The 19,115-nt window shown below is 42.0% G+C and overlaps 1 protein-coding gene across 1 annotated transcript in view; it reads left to right on the top strand.

The window, feature by feature from the left end:
- The first annotated feature begins 5,317 nt into the window (after positions 1 to 5,317).
- Positions 5,318 to 19,115, top strand: part of LOC102450210 (uncharacterized) — a 174,846-nt gene continuing 161,048 nt past the window's right edge. The window contains exons 1-2 of the transcript XR_012906209.2: positions 5,318 to 5,598; positions 6,057 to 6,619. The gene's annotated coding sequence lies outside the window, so the exon portion shown is untranslated. The remainder of the gene's footprint in view (positions 5,599 to 6,056; positions 6,620 to 19,115) is intronic.

The following is a 19,115-nucleotide window of genomic DNA, read 5'->3' as shown; positions in this document are numbered from 1 at the left end:
ATGTTATTTATTGTCACAAAAGACTTAGCAGAACGTGAGTCCCTTTCCCAGACTAGCTGCTCAAGTCAATCGGGGTGTGTGTGTGTGCGTGACCTTTTCAATGTGTTATAATTTTGCTTGATTGGCTGGCCATCCCGCTCTTCTCCTTTGGTAGCCCTGGAAACCTCTGGGGATGGAAATAAGAGGGACATCAGACTGTTCCTAAACTAATTTGTGTAGACCGTGCTTGAAGTAAGGTTCTCCTCATGGCAAAGATGAGAGAAGATGGGTAGTTACTGGAGCAGGAGTCAACGCCTCTGTTTCCACACAAAAGTCTTTGATTTTTCCCATTTTTTTATTTTGAAATGGAACAAACAAAAAAATATGAAATTTTCCACAAACTGAAATTCTGAAAAAAATGTTTAGTGTTGATCCAAATTTTCATTGTCATTTAAATTTTATAGAATAAAGTTGAAATGACAAGTCATTTGGAAACAAAAGCTAAATGTTTCATGTCAACCTTAGGAAAAGGATTCATTCCAATTGCTTTCAAACAAAACTTCATCCAAACTAACATGACACTACTCACCGAGCACCCTCAATGCCCAGTGATCATTGTGGTGTAAATGCGCACTGTTTGTGTGATGGGAAAGAGAAATTCAGACAGCAAATTGTTCAGCCATCTCTAGAAATAACAGAACACAGAGCCATCACTGTCAACAAACAGAGTCCATTTCTACAATGTGCTGAAAGCATCCTGTCAAATGCACTTCACAGAGCAGGGACCATAATTCCTGCTGTATGACATAACCACAGCTCTGCCTTCATAGCAACAGTTGCTAATGAAACAGTCCTGTGTGATGCCTCTTTAGAGCAAGTCTCTGAAGTTCATACTCAGACCCAACTCCCACTGATATTAGTGCAATTTTGAATTCAATATACACTTTGTATTCAACAAATAACTCCAAGATGCTTCCTGTTTACCGTGGCTTGATCTTTGAAACCAAAGGCAAGGATCTAATTATTACTGTGTAAAAACTGAGGAAAGCACCCTAAGCTTGCCATTACTCAGCTGGAAGGACTTCTCCCTCCACTTACTCCTGCACTCTGATTGCTACGAAATCTACTGCTGTAGCCGACTTGTCCTCAGAACTCTTATCCACAAGTGCAGAAACAACATGGCCATCTAACACCTGACACCATCTTCACCATGTCACTCCACCTCACCTCAGTGTTCTTCTACCTCTCCTCTTAACTGTTTCAAAAGGGGACAGCAAAAATGGTTCATTTGAAAGTAAAGTCTATTTAATGTGGGGTCATCTGGTGTGACAGATGGGGGAATTTTGTGGGTAGCACAGCAGCCAATCCAAGTAACCATGGCTACAATGGCTTTCAAGAAGTGCCCATTAACTCATTATGTACATCAGTTCCCTTCTAAGCGTTCAAGGAGTTGCATAACTCTTTGGGCTGTGATACCTCCGCAGCTTTCTCATGCTCTGATTGGCTACAACAATGTACTCATTAGTATTGTACATAAAATTTCACCACATGGGGAAGCTACCACCACAAGTGGAACGGGAGGCTGCAGAACAGGTGCAACGGGGGAGCGCTACCTCCTGCGTGTTGTGGAGCTGAGCTCTATGCCATGTCTGTTAGTTCAGGGAGTGAAAGCTAGGTGTGATGGGGAAAGATTGGGGACTGGGCAGCTCGGAACCCAAGTCATTTAGGTGGAATAAGAGGCTAAAAGTATCTAAGTAGACAATTCTCTGCACTGGGTGTTTCAACATGTCCCTGGTTCATCTAAGGAGCTTGAGCAGTGACTGCAGAGGCTCTGAAGAGATGCTCTTCTTCTTGTCTCTGTGCCCCCAACCACCAGTTGGTTCCCTGCACAAAACCCATTTACTTGGGTTTTGTGGGCATGAGATTATGCTCTACTAGACTGTATTGCACTAGGTCAGATGTTAAAACTTGGATGCACTTTGTGTCTTCTGTCCAAGTCTGTTGAAGTCTTACATGCTCATCTGAGGGCAGAAAAATAAGACCCATGGGCCTTAGTGTGTTAAATTTTAACTTCCCACAGTCAGGTGGGAAGCCTATTGCAGCAGGATACCCTCTAGTTCTTTTGGCTAGGAGGGAGGTGGTTAATATATGAAGCTGACGGGCTGTATGTATACTACAAAGAAAAGTTGGAAAAAGTTGTAAATTGCAAAGACAGTAAACAACTAAGGATAGGAATAAATGGTAAGTTTTCAGAATGGAGAGAGGTAACTAGTGGTGTTCCCCAATGGTCTGTCCTGGGACCAATCCTATTTAGCTTACAGGCAGTCCCCGGGTTACTTACAAGATAGGGACTGTAGGTTTGTTCTTAAGTTGAATCTGGGCTGTCCGCTGCCCGCGTGCTCCGCGGCTTTGCTCTGCTTTGCTCCCCGTCTCCCTGGTCTCCAGACCAGGGGGACGGGGAGCAAAGCGGCAGAACACGCGGGCAGTGGACAGCCCAGACGCGTCTGGGCTGTCCGCTGCCCGCGTGCTCCGCTGCTTTGCTTCCTCTCCCTGGTCTGCTGGAGACCAGGGAGACGGGCCCCGTTCGTAACTGCGGATCTGACATAAGTCGGATCCGCGTAACTCAGGGACTGCCTGTATTTATAAATGATCTAGAGAAAGGGGTAAACAGTAAGGTGGCAAAATTTGCAGATGATATCACACTGCTCAAGATAATTAAGACCAAAGCAGACTGTGAAGAGCTTCAAAAAGATCTCACCAAACTAAGTGTTTTGGCAAAAAATGGCAAATGAAATTTAATGTTGATAAATGTAAAGTAATGCATATTGGAAAAAATAATTCCAACTATACGTACAATATAATGGGGACTAATTTGGCTTGGAAGCATTGTGGATAGTTCTCTGAAAACATCCACTCAGTGTGCAGCAGCAGTGAAAAAAGGAAAATAGAATGTTAGGAGCCATTAAAAAAGGAATAGAGAATAAGAGAGAAAATATCTTATTGCCTCTATATAAAATCATAGTACGTCCACATCTTGAATACTGAGCACAAATGTGGTTGCCTCGTCTCAAAAAGGACATATTGGCATTGGAAAAAGTTCAGAAAAGGGCAGCAAAAATGATTAGGGGTTTGGAATGGGAGAGATTAAAAGGAATTGGACTTTTAAGTTTAGAAAAGAGGAGACTAAGGGGGGATATGATAGAGGTCTATAAAATCATGACTGGTGTGGAAAAAGTGAATAAGGAAAAGTTATTTACTTATTCCCACAATATAAGAACTAGAGGTCACCAAATGAAATTAATAGGCAGCAAGTTTAAAACAAATAAAAGGAAGTTTTTCTCACTCAGCACACAGTCAACCTGTGGAACTCCTTGCCAGGGGATGTGGTGAAGGCTAGAACTTTAACAGGGTTCAAAAAAGAGCAAGATTGATTCATGGAGGTTAAAACCATTAATGGCTATTAGCCAGGATGGGTAGGAATGGTATCCCTAGCCTCTGTTTCTCTGGAAGTGGGTGACAGGGGAGGAATCACATGAGGATTACCTGCTTTGATCCCTCCCTCTGGGGCATCTGGGCAGACAAGTTACTGGGCTAGATGGACCTTTGGTCTGACCCAGTATGGCTGTTCTTATGTTCTTATGGACCACAATTTGCTTATCTTTTTACAGTTTTCTTTCAGAAAAAGCTTTTCCAAAATTTGTCGTGTCTACATGGTGCCAAATTTTGGAAAAATCTTTTTAGTCATATCCCTTCTTTCTCATACAATGAGGTTTACAGGGATGGTGAAAGAATGCGTCCACTTTTCCAAAAAAAAGTCAGAATAGCAGACGCATTCCTTAGACGTGGCATAGTTTTTTCGGGATACCAGAGGTATCCTGGAAAAGATTTGCAGTCTAGACGTAGCCAGGAATACCAAAGTAAATCCTCAAATATGACCAGACAGTTTGTGGTCCTGCACTGATATGAATGTAAGCCCACTCTTATGTTAGTGCTCTTTGCTCAGTAATCTGTAGGAAACAGGGAGGAAACATGCAGACTTGGCAAGGGGGTGGCTGCTGATAGATTTTGTCAAATGAAATCCCAGGAGACATTTGTCCAATATAAACATCTCCTGAGTGATCATATGGGAATGTGTGAGGAGAGGCTAAAATCAACATGCTAGGGAGCAGATGCTCTTTTCAAGGGGTGGCGAGGCAAGTCATTCCTGCTATCAATGGGCCTTATAGAAAAACGGAACCCAGCAAAGTAGAAAATGGACGGGGCTTGTTTTCTGCATTACTAGGGCTAACGAATTTCATTGCAGATCACTTTCCTTCACCATACTTTAGCATATCCACTTGTAAAATGGGTATAATAATATAAACCAACATCATGTAAGGATGCTGTAACACATTTGGAGCCTTTTGAAGGAATCCTCAATTTACTATGGAAAAGCTCAGAACCTATGAGGAAGGAAACTATAACAAGGGTAAAATATAGCCTGGAATGGAAGTGTCCTGTTACATAAGCATCCTTGAAGAGCTCTGCTATGGGAGACATTCACATAACATGCATGGGGCCTGCCTAACCAGGCTTTGGGGGTGGATGACATAGGGAGGTGAAATTTTCCCAAGATGCAGCATGGGCCTTCTGCTTCCTTGTACTGGAGCCTATGGTGGCATAATAATCTCTGGTTCCTTATGCCACTTATAGGAGATAGTGGTTAGGGTCAATTGATCAGTGAAATTGTAGATAGGTTCTGTGGACTTACTCGCTAGTCTGCACCCCACACTGGGCTACCAGGGGCTGCTGTGGAAACCTCTATGCACCCCAATTTTCATGGAAAGTTACAGTAGCAGCCTGTAATGACAGCCCAGCCATTGGTTTCAATGGTGCAGAGAGCCTTTCATAACATTTTGGATTTGGGGTGAATATCACCCTGTAACAGTGAGTATTGTTGGCTTTTTGGTCCGACTGGAAACTATCATTTATACACAAGGGTGTTGTACTGAGAGAGGTTTATTGAGGGTCCAAGATCTGATGCTCCTTTGCTTTGCCCCTTATGCAAAGTGAGAGCAAAGTATGTGGACGTCACCACCATTCCAATGTGGGAACCCTTCACTCTCCTTTTAAACAAGGTTTGGGGCACCAAAGAATCTGGGCCCACAGACTTAGAAAGCAGTAACTTTGCACATGGCTGCAGCGGGGCTTCTCCCCAGTGTACTATACAATGGTGAATGTGTTTTTCTGTATTTTATGATAAAGAGGAGTTAATGATTAACAGACTTTTCACTGCCTCCAGCAGCTTTTTGGTGTAACGGTTCAAATTTAGCACTTGGGGAAGGGGCGAGTGGTGGGATCAGATTTCTAACCTGAGAGGAAAAAGTAACTCTGAATTCCCAGCCCTTTTTCTTTTCACAGCTGTGAAGAGTTCAGCAGGATGAACTGCAATCCTTTGAGTTCATCTGTTGACTTCAACCCAAAACTATTATAAACTTTGCCTCCAGGACACGTGATGACACATTTCTTAAGAGACTATATATTCTAACTGCAGCAGAGCAAAGTGTTCAGAACACCCGGCATTTGGCAGAGGAAAGATCTCTTGAGCTTTGTGAAGTAAAGGATTATTTTCATAGTAACGTAAGTGTCTCACGTCCCTTTTCTTTCTCCCACACCATTCAATGCAATACCACTTCTAACATTCTTTTTCCTACTGCAAGGTTGGCAGCTAGCAGAATTGCCAGTTTCAGTAACATAAATGTGGCTAGTAGAGTATTTTCCACTTTTACTCCTAATGCTAAAATGTCCGCATTTGGGTTTTGTTATATGTTAAAGCTGTATTTGTTATCATTTAATGTTATGTGCTTTCTGTATAATACTCTCTGTACTGGAACTTTATTTCATTAGAAGATTAGATATTGCCCAAGTACTGCAGACTATGCAAACTTCCGTCTGTTTGGTTCGGCCAGCTTTTAAAAAACAACACACTGTGAGTGACAAAGAGCAGCCTGGGTTTTTAATTTGTGCGTGTCTATAGGGGGTTTGTTTTCAAACATCTGATCTGTCATTTGATATCTAACAAGCGCATTCTCCTCTAGGCTTAAAACTCTGGCAAAAGTGTGTGGATGCTGAAGATGGACCGTACAAACATAACCCTAACCACATTGGCTGCTGATCCCCAGACTCCAGAGATGAACAGTGGCAATGAATACTTCTACATTCTGATCGTCATGTCTTTCTATGGGATCTTCCTAATGGGAATAATGCTGGGCTACATGAAATCCAAGAGGAAAGAAGAGAAATCCAATCTGCTTCTGCTCTACAAAGATGAGGAAAAGCATTGGGAAGAAGCCATGAAACCTCTGCCAACTGTGTCCGGACTCAGGTCTATCCAGATCCCCATGATGCTAAGCGTGCTGCAAGAAAGTATGGTACCATCTCTGTCATGTGCTATCTGCTCCATGGAGGGAAGCAGTGTGAGCTCTGAGTCTTCCTCACCAGATATTCACTTCACCATTCAAGAGGAAGTGCTGGATGATGAGCTGGGGGAAGTGTCAGAAGCCCTTCTGCATGAAAGCAGCGAAGGGTCTTCAGAAAACATCCACAAGAATTCCTAGCACTTGCAGGTCTTTGAAAAGCAGCACCATCAACTAGCAAAAGAGTGAGTCAAATTAATGTTAAGATCTTGCAGTTTTACTTGCCTGCTCAATGAACTCTCAGTTGGCAGTTGTGCTCCAGAGCCTAATATGTTCTTGAAAGCTGGCAAAATGAGGAATTGAATACACAAACATCGGCGTGAAACTTAAAAATTAGGCAACCTGAATGCTGTTTTTACTGTAAGCGCTAAGAACACGGGGAATATTTTTCTGAGTAGGTAACTGTTATTGAAATGTTCTCTGCATATTTCAGAATTCTGCAAATGTCTGGGAAATGTTGAGAGAAGTTACTCAAGTGGAGGTGACTAGTTTTGAATCATCACTGTTAATGTCCATTCTCAGAGATATGTGACCTACTAGATGTATTTTTACTGTGTTTTCCTTGTATCAAGCCACAGAGAGTTCCAGTTTTACTTGAAGATGCCTCAGCGACTTCACATGACCAATTAGAAGTGCACATTTAGCAAAATAGATTTGATTGCAAAAGTCAGAGATCTTTCAGTGCAAAACAAGTTAAAAGAGCTTTGGTACAGACTGAAAGAGCTAGAAATGCTAGCTCTGCTCTGTTACACTGTATTGAAATAAATAGTCTTCCATGGTTTAACTCAGAGCAGAATTTTAACTACTAAGGGTGAAACTGTGGCCCCACTGAAGTCAATGGCTATATTCCCATTGACCTTAAGGGGGCTTAGATTTCACCCTAAGCATTCAGGGCAAAATTCTCCATTGGAACCAATGAAACTGTGTCTATTTGCATCATCAGAGAATTTGATCCTTACATTTTATTGAAACCAAAGTAGATAAACATCAGGCTGCATCATTTGCCTGCTCCCTTTTATTTCACTATTGGCTTGCATGTGGCACATGCTTTTCTCTATTGTGCTAAATATTTTTTTTAAACTACTATTGTAACACTTTTCCTCCTCAAAGGGCACTGTGGTTTTCCAAATGCTCATGCTATGCATTAGCTACTAATGTATGGTTAATGTTGTATCCAAGAATGATTATTTCAATTATGCATTAAATGTTAAAATAACATTATGTTTAGTTCTTACATCTAAGAGCAAAAGAAATGAAATCTTAAAAGCATTGCATGGGAATGTATTTATAAAATGCTCCTGCATATTTCCTATGTTAAAATAGCTCTGTGATTTATCCATTGGCATTAGCACTTGAGAGACATTTTGAAAAACATAAACATTGAACAGCAGAAATTAACTGAGGCTAAAGCCCTCTGCACTTCTGCTGTTTACCAGTGGGAGCTCTATTTTCCCTTTGAAGGGTTAATATAATGTGATAGGCTACACAGACATATCACTTCAGCCTTCTGATACATCAGGAGATTATTTGTAGTTGGAAAACACCTTATTGGTCACCAGGGGCCTGATCCAAAACCTCTTGAAGTCAGTGGTTTTCTTTCCATTGACTTCAGTGAGCTTTAGATCAGACCATATAAAGCTTTTGATAGATTTACGCCAAAGGGGGCTGTTTAAGTTTGAAAGAAGCCAAATTAAGTTTGGCACTTTGCCTGGAATCACTTGAATCCTGAAACTTTCCAATTGAGACTGACATGTGAGTTGTCACATTTTCCATTGCTTTCTCCTCAGACCTTTTATTTTAGTATAAATGTCTTTTGTAGCTGTAAAAATGATGTATATATACTTTATAGTACTGAGTTGTATATAATTGTCTTATGTATTTAAAGTTTATTGTTTCTGTTGGCACTAATTGTTATTTAAATAAAGAAACACCTTTCCTGGGAATGATGTTTGCTTACTACTCCAAACAGATGTCCCAGTAATGGGTCCTTTTCTTAGCTTCTTGTTTAACTGAGTCCCTATATCTAGAAGAAACAATGGACTGAACACAGAACTGGCAATCAGGCATTCTAAGTTCTATTTTTGACTCTGATATTGACTTAATCAACCCTTTCTGTCTGTACTTTTGACCTCCCACCCCCTATAAAAATGGAGTAGGAATTATGTACCTTCCTTTTGCAAAGAGCTTTCAATCTTGACATTGTGTATCTAAATAGAAATTTGTATTATTTATTACTATAGCTAATATCTCCAAACTAGGTAGGCAATTTTGGCTTAGAATACTTTTCTACAATATTTTACCACTCAGACTGAATTAACTTTGGCTTTAATGACTGGGGTTAGCTTTCTCTTTTGAACAGGAAAATTAAATGCCAACAGCTGTCATATTTTCAGCAGTATATTGTAACTGGAATGTTTGCTGCAAATTACAATCACTGCTCTAATGATTTGGGATGTGGTGGGGCCACTCCCATTCAATAGGACCGTAGCTCTACTGAAATCAGATGAGCTACTTGTGGAGTAAGGCGGCTGGCACAGTCTGGCCTTTTGAGATTGCTTCTCATGTATTTATCTTACAAAACCCATAGAAATTAGAGTGTTTTCACTACGACATCTTCTGATAAAGGCAGAGTTACAGGCTTCTGTACTGTGAATGCAGCCAGTACACTACTCTGAGCTAAGCATGTTATGAAATTGCTCACTCCACTAGCTAGGGCAGAGCAGAGTGCAATGGGGATACCCCCTTTGTAGCTCTTGCCCTTCAACTTCAGCATGTGAGGGAATGTTTCTTCTTCTATCCTACTCCACACAATCCTTGTGCTGTCTGGTACGGGGGAAGGGTCCTGGCTCAGGTCTTATTTCATTCACAGTTACAGCCAACAAGGGTGTAACTGCTGGGTGTGGTTCACTCTCCCATGTTGTGGCATTAGACCACTCACAGAGAGACAGGATGAGTGTACTCTACAGCTCTAACTGAGTCCCAGCTGGCTTTTTAGCTCAAGCTGTAGAAGTTCATGCATTAAGCTCCAGAGTTTCCAGATTTGGTTCCACCTGTCAGCATTACACTAGGCTCCTGTGGGGTGTTGATGGTCAAGGGAGGAAGTGTTGCTACCTTGGTGGGGTACACATTGTAGGCTTCCCTGGTTTAGCCCCATCTTTTATGTATTTGCTGGGTCACTGGGAGGGACAACTGGGGGGTAACTTGGCTAATGGACAATTTTTGGGGGGGCCAGAATCGATTTTTATAATTTGGCAAAAATCAGCAAACTGCTGGGTAGACATTTCCCTTTCCACTCAACATTCCGGAAGTCTGGTTTTGGGGGTTTATGCATTGTCCCAACTTCAGCAGAGGGTGTGTGCGTGCGTGTGTGTCAGGGTGGGGGGGAATTAGAAAGAATCTGACAGAGATCCCTGTAATGCAGTGGGCTGCCTGGGCACTGGTTCTGGCAATTCACATGGTATAGTGAGAGTGTTTGTGGCTCGCCTCACCTCATTTCTCCTCCAGCATGGAGGAGGGGAGTTAGTCATGACTCTGGATTCAAGTCAGGGTCCTTCCATAGGCCTGAGGGAGTAGGTTAGACCTGGCCATCATGTTCATCCTTAGGCTAATAGTGCATCAATTATAGGGGCCATAGGTATCAACTATGGGGGGAATTTGGGGAGGTTTCCCCTGTTAGATATGAGGTAGGTTCCAGCTTCCATATTTAATCATACTGCAGTGTCTGTGTCTCATTGCTTCTGTGGCCACATCAGTGAAGTGGATGAATGACTTCTGACAGCACTGGAGATAAGAATGAAAGAAAAAAAACATACACAGCTCAACTTTACACAACTAAAATCAGCTTTTCTCTGGGCTTAAATTGTGATACAATAAATTGAGAAATAAAATATATAGTATAAATATCTCTCTATCTGGGATCTCTTTACACTGAATCCAGCTAATAAGTGTGAAGGCTAATGTGATCGCTTTGACAAAGACCTGATAAACATGGGGGCTGTGTCTACACTGGCACCCTTTTCCGTAAAAGGGATGCTAATGAGACACTTCGGAATTGCAAATTCTGTGGGGGATTTAAATATCCCCCGCGGCATTTGCATGAACATGGCTGCCGCTTTTTTCCGGCTCAGGGTTTTGCCGGAAAAAAGCGCCAGTCTAGACGGGATCTTGTGGAAAATAAGCCCTTTTCTGGAAGATCCCTTATTCCTACTTGAAATTTGCAATTCCAACTGGTCTCATTAGCATCCCTTTTCCAGAAAGGGGTGCCAATGTAGACACAGCCCTAGAATTTTCCTGGTGCTGTGCATAACTAAAGGGAAAATATACTCTATAGTTTTACATGTATTTATGTCCTTTGTTTTTGGGCTTTGTCAAAATCAATACTTAGATTTGTTCAGGAAAACGCATCTAGCTTAAATACGTAATTGGCAATGACACAGAAAGCAAAGATGTTTCACAGACTGCCTGGTGACTTTAAGGTCACCATTCGTTATTATTTCAAAACAAAGGAGGCTGTGTTACTCATCTTCTCCGTGTAGTCACAGGCTGTTAGAGAGAGAGAAAAATCTGACTTGTGTTATATTCCTCAATGGTGTGGCTATTTCCCACAAGTGCATAGGGTCAGATTCATGGTTAATATGCCTTGGCTTGAAGATTGTGATAATAGCTTGTGATCTGACCAATTGTAGAAGTTTCTAGCTCAACACACCAGTTAATTATGTACTCCTGTCTCAAAAGAATACTTTAAATAGGCACACATCTCATGGCAGCACTGAATATTGTATATGTGCTGGAATAGCTAATGGTAGTCTCTTTGGCTACGTCTACACTGCAGGCTTCTTGCACAAGAACTTTTTGCAGAAGAGATCTTCCTCAAAAAGTTCTTGTGCAAGAGCGTGTCCACGCTGCTATGTGCTTTTGCACAAGAGAGTGTCCACATTGCCATGGAAGCTCTTGCACAAGAAACCTCTGTTGTTCATCCACACACTCCTTTTTGCACAAGAACACTTGTGCAAAAAGGCTTATTCCTCATAGAAAGAAGAATAACTCTTGAGCAAAAAGCCCTGTCTTCTGATGATTTACAGGCTTCCCCAACGGGCAACGTGATCAGCTCGGGATAGGTTGCAAGTCAGGGGCATCGTAACTGGAGCCTGCATTTACGACAGGCATTGTAAGCTGTTGTAAATGTGGGGTCAAGGACGTAAGTCGAGGGATTTTGGACCCTTCTGCACTTACGGAAAATGTCATAAACAGGGGGCTCATAAATCAGGCCATCGTAAAGCAGGGGCCTCCTGTACTGTACTTTTTCTTGCACAAAAATGCATTTGTGTGGACAATCCACAAGTTTTTGTGCAAAAACAGCCGTAACTCTGCAATGTAGATGTAGCCTTTGATGGAACCATAAACAGGGAACAAACAGTATGTGGTTTTTATTCATCAGTTAGCTCAGCAATCTCCTTTTCAATGAAATACAGCACATGTAGTTTTGTAATGCTCCTTGAGGGATGCTGGATCCTAAGGCCAATAATGGGTTACACTCACTCTTATAGGTAACTTTCTCATCTGTCACAAATACAACCTGTACAATTAAGGTGGAAATCCTGCCTTTGCCAATATAGAGAGCCCTGCCTACAGCAGAGCTGGTTGTGACTCTGAATTCAAGTAGGGCCCACAGCATGGGGAGCCAGGATGTTTTCAATCTACACAGGCTCCAAATACTTCCTGCACATCAGGAGTCCAGCTCCATGGGTACTTCCTGCTTCTAATTGCCATGGGGATATGAGGATAAAGCTATATGTTAATCAAGTCCCTTCTCCTACAGGCTGGGAAAGATGGAAACTGAGAAGGAGAAATGGTTACTATTATTTCTACTGGTAAATACATGGTACTCAGACGCAATGGTGATGGCAACCAACACCTGAGTGAATATATTATTCCAGAAAATTTGCTACACAGCCTCCCTCATACATATTTCTCTTGAAAGCATAACAAAGGCATCCTACCAGATACTTTCAATCAAGGGAAGGTATCATGACACTTTGCCTTTGTACAGAATCTTTAACCCAAGAATCTCAGAACATTTATACAAATGAAGGAAGGCCTGCTCTGAAGTAAGGGTTGTCATACGTAAGCAACATGGGGCACAGGACACCTCAGCAACATATGCAGTACAGGAGAATGAAACGAGAGACAGCTGGGCTGTACTGTGGCCCTCTGTTATGTCTTGCTCATACACACTATTTAGTTCCTCTGGTTACATCTGAAAGCTCTATACTTCCTCCAAGACTCCATGTTATTAGTCTAGACCTACATTATGCCTTGTAAGAAAGGCCAGCTCTTGGACTGGAGAGCCAGAAGAATGTCTAGAGTGATCCAAACTGTTGTTAATTTAAGCAGTGAGTGAATCCAGCCAATGGACATGTTAGTTAATTATTTTTTCTATTTTTTCATCTTCACATACCTCTGCATTTCCTTTTACACAAGGGCCAGAAACAATCCCATGATCAGTGTTTAATTAGTGCCAGGGGTAGCAAGGATTGAGCCCTGGCATCTTGAGGCTTGGCAGTTTATAGCTCTGGCTCTTCTAGGCTTGCTGCATCAGTTATCAAAGTAAAGCAAATGCTCAATTTTTAAAGCAATCTATTTCATTACAAATTAAGCACTGAGCAAGATCACCTTTTTCCTGGTCTTATGACCAAATAGGGTGGCCTGAGGGTTGCAAATGTCTCTCCAAGAGTTTTTCCACTTGTTCAAAGTTTCATAGGCTGTCATGTCAAAAGGAGAAGGGGACAGGCTCTGACCACTTTTAAGCACTGGTCACTTACCAAATCAGGACAGAGCCATCTGGAGGATTGCTCCAGCTGGGTGGTTTCAATGCCACTCTAGGGCAGCTGGGTCAAATTTTAATGAGTGATGCTGAACCTTCGCACATGGGGATGCAATGCCATAGAAATGTGGCCCATCTAGTTAGATAGAAGGATGGCTGAACTAAAGGATGTTGTGACCTAGTGTATGTTGGAGAGCAGAGGGATCACGGAGAACTTGGCTCTTGGTGGCATCAGCTCATACACAGTATAGGTAGGAGAGAGGGGAGACTCCTTGGTCAAGGAAAATCTGGTTGGTGGCAGTTAACTTACATTGGGCCTCTGCTGGAAGAGAAGGAGGGAACCAGCAGGGACCAGAACTTAGCAGATCCAGGTACAATTTAGTGCTCTGCTACAGACTTCCTGTGTCACTATAAGAAAGTCACCTTTTGTGCCTCCATTCCCCATCTGTAGAATGAGGACAATAACACTTTTCTACTTCAGAGAGGTTATAAGGATAAATACATTTCAGATTGTGAAGTGCTCAGATACCACAGTAATGCTGCCAGAAGATAGACAGACAGTCGCGCTCTATCTCTAAGAAAGAAATCTTTTTAATGGCTCTTTTACAGATGTTTGGTTATTGTGGATGTGAAGTCACAGTTGGGAGTTGCAGCTTTTTTTGATTACTATAAAAGCCAAATCTGGATAGATTTGATCACATCAAGTGCAACTGTAACCTGCACACTTACCAGTACGGTTCACTGCCTGATGTAGTGGCACTTAGACCACTAACAGCAAGAGATAAGAATGAGTGAGCTCTACAGCCTAAGCTGCTGGCCAGCTGGCTTTTAGCTCAAGCAGTAGAAACTTACACAAAGCTCTAGAAGTTCCAGGTTGAAATCTGCCTGGTGGTGGTTACACAATATAAGTAAGGTCTTTTCCTGTTGTCGGTGGCTAATTCCTCATTTTGTATTTTGTCTTTTTGTTCTGAGCGTAGAGAGCCACTGTTTGGCATATCTGTGATGGCTGTCTCCAGACTCCATCCCCAACTTGAATGATCTTTCACTTGGGCTTCTCAAGTCTGTTGCTCAGTACCAATGCATTTTAAAATCTCTCTCTTGCAGGTGTCTTGAAACCTAAGTTTTGGGTGTCCTCTCTGTCTTTGACCTTCCTTTAACTCCTTATATGAGATGATTTTAGGAAGTATTCCATCTTGCATCCTATACACATAACCTTACCAATGAAGACAGTTGTGTTTTGATAATAGCTGTCAGGCTGAAGATTTGGGCCCTTGTTAGCATTTCACTGGTGAAATTATATGCCAGGTGATGCCTGGAAAGGATCTCAGGCACCAGAGATGGAAGCTGTTGCGTGTCTTTTCTTGCCTGTTATATGAAATTCATGTCTCATTGCCACAAAGGAGGATGCTGACTATGCAGGCTTTATAAATCAAGATTTTAGTCTCTATCATAAGCTTCTTGTTCTTCCATGCTCATTTTGAGATACGACCAAAGTTGGTGGCTGCCTTCTGGATACATATGTCCAACTCCTCATCCAACGACAAGTTCTTGTTAATAGTAGCTCTCAGGTAACAAAATGAGTCCATGGCTTGGAGACTGTCTCTGAGGGCACATCTACACTACACAGAAGATCTACGCTGCTGTGATAAATCTTCAAGGGTTTGATTTAGCAGGTGTAACACAGACCTCATAGATCAAACTCAAAGGGTGCTTCCATCGGCACCAGTGGAGTAAGGAAAGCCAATGGGAGAATTTGGTCCTATTGGCCTTCTGCCGTGTGAACAGCAGAACTCCTGCCATGTAATTTATGTAGCTGGAGTTGTGTATCTTACTTCGACCTTCCCATGTAGTGCAGACCAAGGCTGAGTGTAATGGAAGGTGGCATTCTATGCCTTGCCCTATGATTCCTGTTTTTATGAATCTTGGAGGTGATTTGAGCTCCTGTTGGTGAACTTCATTCTGAGACACAAGAGCAGTGTCAACAGGGAATTCTCTCAGAGCAACTTTTTGGATCTTTGTCTTTGTTTTCAGTCTGGCAAGGTTGAACAGCTTGCCATCAGGTCACATACAAAGCTAAATACCATCTTCAACATTTTAAAATGCATAGCTCTAAAGTACTGACAAATATTCCAGACAGTGTTGGTGCCAAGATACATCCTTGTTTTAATCCTTTTTTATCTCTCAACTTTCACAGGAAATGCCTTTGAATTGCACTGTGATTTGCCTAGTGTCATAGACTATATTATGATGAGCACTTTTGGGGGGCATCCATTTTTTTAATCTTTGTACAGATTGGATCTAGTGACCATGTCAAACACTTCGGTCAGGTCAATGAAGGCAATAAAAAGTGGTTTCCCTTGCTCTCTACATTTCTCCAGTAGTAAACAAAGAGAGAATATCGTATCTACTGTAGATCTATCTACTGGAAATCCACATTGTGTCTCTGGGTTGACCCTTTCAGCAAGTACTTGAAGCTGGGTAAACATCACTCAAGTGAACAGTTTGCCAGAGATGTTGAAAACTGAAATGCCGCTGTAGTTGTTACAAACACTCCTGTCTCCTGTATTTTTGTAAATGGTAGTAATCTTTGCATCTCACATGTCTTGAGGAACTTTCTTCTTTCCAGCATTGAAGGAGAAGACTATATAGATGTAGTAAAAGAGTTGGTTTCCCAAATCTGAGTAGTTCTGCTGGAATACTGTCTCTTCCAGTTGCTTATCCAATAACCAGAGAATCTAAAGCTTTATCTAGCTCTTCAATGCTTGGATCTCTATTAAGCTCATTTAGTATATCAAACTTCAGTTATCAGCTATATTGTTATTAGTTAAGTACAGCTCTAATTAATATTCTACCCAATCCATCATCTGCTGTGATTTGTCTGTCAAGACATGACCATCTTTAGTTTTGACAGGAGCTTCTTTGGATATTTTTGGTCCAACAGCTATTTTAATGCCATCATACGTGATTGACAAATTTCTAGCCTCTGCTGCAGTTTGCACACTGTGGCACTGGTTTCTCCAGAACCCATTTGCACAGTTCCTTGAAGCTTTCTGCAGCAACCCTTTTGCTTTTCACAGCTTTTTTTTTTTTTTTTTTTTTTTTTTTTTTGAAGTAAAGGTGTTGTTTCTTCTTGGTATGTTTGCGTAAGCTTCTTTGTTTGCTTGAATGAATGGCTGCAAGTCCTGTTTGTAATGCTCAAATCAATCTTGCTTCCTGGGTTTTTTTTTTTTTAGGACCAAGTGTATTAAGCTTGATTTAATAATTATTTTTCTGCAGGTATCACCTTCAGCATTTTCTCTGTATCACCTTCAGCATTTTTAGGAGTGAGGGGTTTGTTATACTCTGCACACAGTTTAGGATCACATGTTTTCAGAACATTTATTCAAGTATAGTCTTTGTTCTTAGCTTTAGATATCCACTTCGGTTGTATTTTTACTCTGCTAATGATCAGTGCACTGCCTGTATCGTCATCTGCACTATGACAGGAACGAGTGTTGTTAGTACACACTGAAGATCGCTTCTTCAAGTCAGCACCATGTTGAGTTGGTGCAGGTGATGAGGTCTTGGATGCTGCCAGGATACTTTGTGTTGAGGTTTGCCACAAAAATAGGTCACTACAATTGCCAGGCTGAATCAGCTTATCTTGTCTGGGTATCAAATCCAATGTTTCCCAAAGATTGTTGTAGAAATGACCCTTAGGCTCAGGATCATTATTTAATGTGGGTGCACAAACATTAACTATACTGACTGAGCCACACAAAATATGGAGTTGCAATATAATAATCCTCTCACATTTACCTACTGGCATCTGTATTGTTCTCAAAACCATGCTCTTCACTGCAAAAATACTCCATGTTTTCCTTTCTAAAAGAATGCAACTTTTCCCCCTGATTGTACCTATATCAGCCAATCTAGGGTCCTGTAACCCTGCAATAGCAACATTAGCTTCAGCTCCTGATCAATTATAGCTGCATTTCTAATGAAATCTGTCTTTTCTCGGTCATCCATCATACCTGGGCACAGAGTCCTGTCCTTCCTAATTCCAAGTGTAAAAATACTGGTTGATTGTTTATAGTCTGCTTTTTGGATTTTGTCCTAGCCTCATATACCCAGTGAGACAGACAAAACATGGGGGGTCAGAATCCTTTTGGCTGGAGCTGCTCTGCCTTAGGTGGGTGATATCTGACCAAGGAAGTGTGATAACTTCTCCCACTGACTGGTGTTACCCCTAGTACTGTGCTCTACACCAGTAAAGTTGGTTTATCATTGGTGTTACCCCTAGTGCTGTGCTCTACACCAGTAAAGTTGGTTTATCATTGGTGTTACCCCTAGTGCTGTGCTCTACACCAGTAAAGTTGGTTTATCATTGGTAAACTGCTATTTCCTGTTTGTTTGTTCCTCCTGGAGTGAGCAACAAGATGGAATGCCTTCTATTAATAAATGGAGATAGCCTATCTTCTAGAGCTGGAAGGGACCTTGAAAGGTCATTGAGTCTAGTCCCCTGCTTTCACAGCAGGACCAAGTACCATCCCTGACAATTTTTGCCCCAAATTCCTAAATGGCCTCCTCAAGGATTGAGCTTACAACCCTGGGTTTAGCAGGCCAATGCTCAAACTACTGAGCTATCCCTCTCCATTTGTGATGCAGCCAGAATACTCTCAGCAAGTGCTGAGTCAGAAAAAAGTATGGAAAGCATGGACCAGACTCCCCCTCTCAGCTGTACAAGCAAACTCCAGAGGAAGGAAGGCTCTACATCTGGAGCAAGCGATGTTGCAGGGCTTGCCAGAAGATAGTTTATTAAACCTCACTGTCGACTGCCTTCAGGGCTCTACTCTTAGCCTTGCACCCTCTCTTGCTAGCCCACAAGGCAGTGGGGACAGATGCAGGCAGTACTGTGTGCTGCCATCCAATAGCAAGCTGAGCTTCACAGGAAAGCAAAGCCTGACCTACAGTCAGGGAAGAAATCACACATCCTGAAAAACCTTCAGCTGGTACAAATTCAACTCCTAACTGCACTGCCCACCACCACAGCTCTCCATGGGTCACAGGGCTCAGTTCAAGATGTGATGACATTCAAAGTCTCCCATGGGACTGGTTCCTGAATCCTCATTCCCATGGCAGCTCTATTCCACCGAAACAAGGAACGTGTCAATCAATAGATGGAGGTGTGGGAGGCAGAACTTTCACAAGAAGCTCTTGAATTCACTCCTGCATGAGGTAGGAATGGCCACCAACCTCACTCTGCTCGTATTGCTTCAGATTGCTTTCTGACAAAGGGGTGCTCTGTCCCATGTCTACACACAATGCTCATTCCACACACACAATGGCAAGCCAATCCAGCCATGTTTTCTCCAGTCTGGGAAGGAAAGAGCAGAAAGATACTGTTACTATTCTATTTTTAAATCTTTGGAGGTGCTTAGACACTATGGTGAATGAAGCCATATAAACAGTTAAACTGAAATAATGTTCCAAAATATTAGCCACACAGCCCCCAAACTCATTTTGTAATACCCAAGAAAGTACAGATGCTGTCTTCATGGATTATGACAGTCTCTCTCTTGAGACCTTAACAGGGCATTATTGCTGGCATTTATCACACATATACATAACCCTATAAAGTGACCCCTTGCCATTTTCTATCTCAGCAGCAGATGTAGTCTAATGATGCTGATAAATTGCAGTCCAGCCTGTCAGCAGGTTGGAGCTTGGCTGTTAATGTAATAATTGGCAGAGATGTCTCTCTACCAGGGCAGCAGTGGTAGGCAGAGTGAATGAGCATCCTTGCTGCTACACATCTCCACAAACACTGCTACATGATGTTTCTATGCAAGGTTAGTGAATAGCCCTGCTTTTTCTGC

The sequence above is a fragment of the Pelodiscus sinensis genome, chromosome 10 (assembly GCF_052426305.1).
Source record: "Pelodiscus sinensis isolate ZL-2025 chromosome 10, ASM5242630v1, whole genome shotgun sequence".
NCBI classification, from domain to species: Eukaryota; Metazoa; Chordata; order Testudines; family Trionychidae; genus Pelodiscus; species Pelodiscus sinensis.
This window is presented reverse-complemented; position numbering and strand designations above follow the sequence as displayed.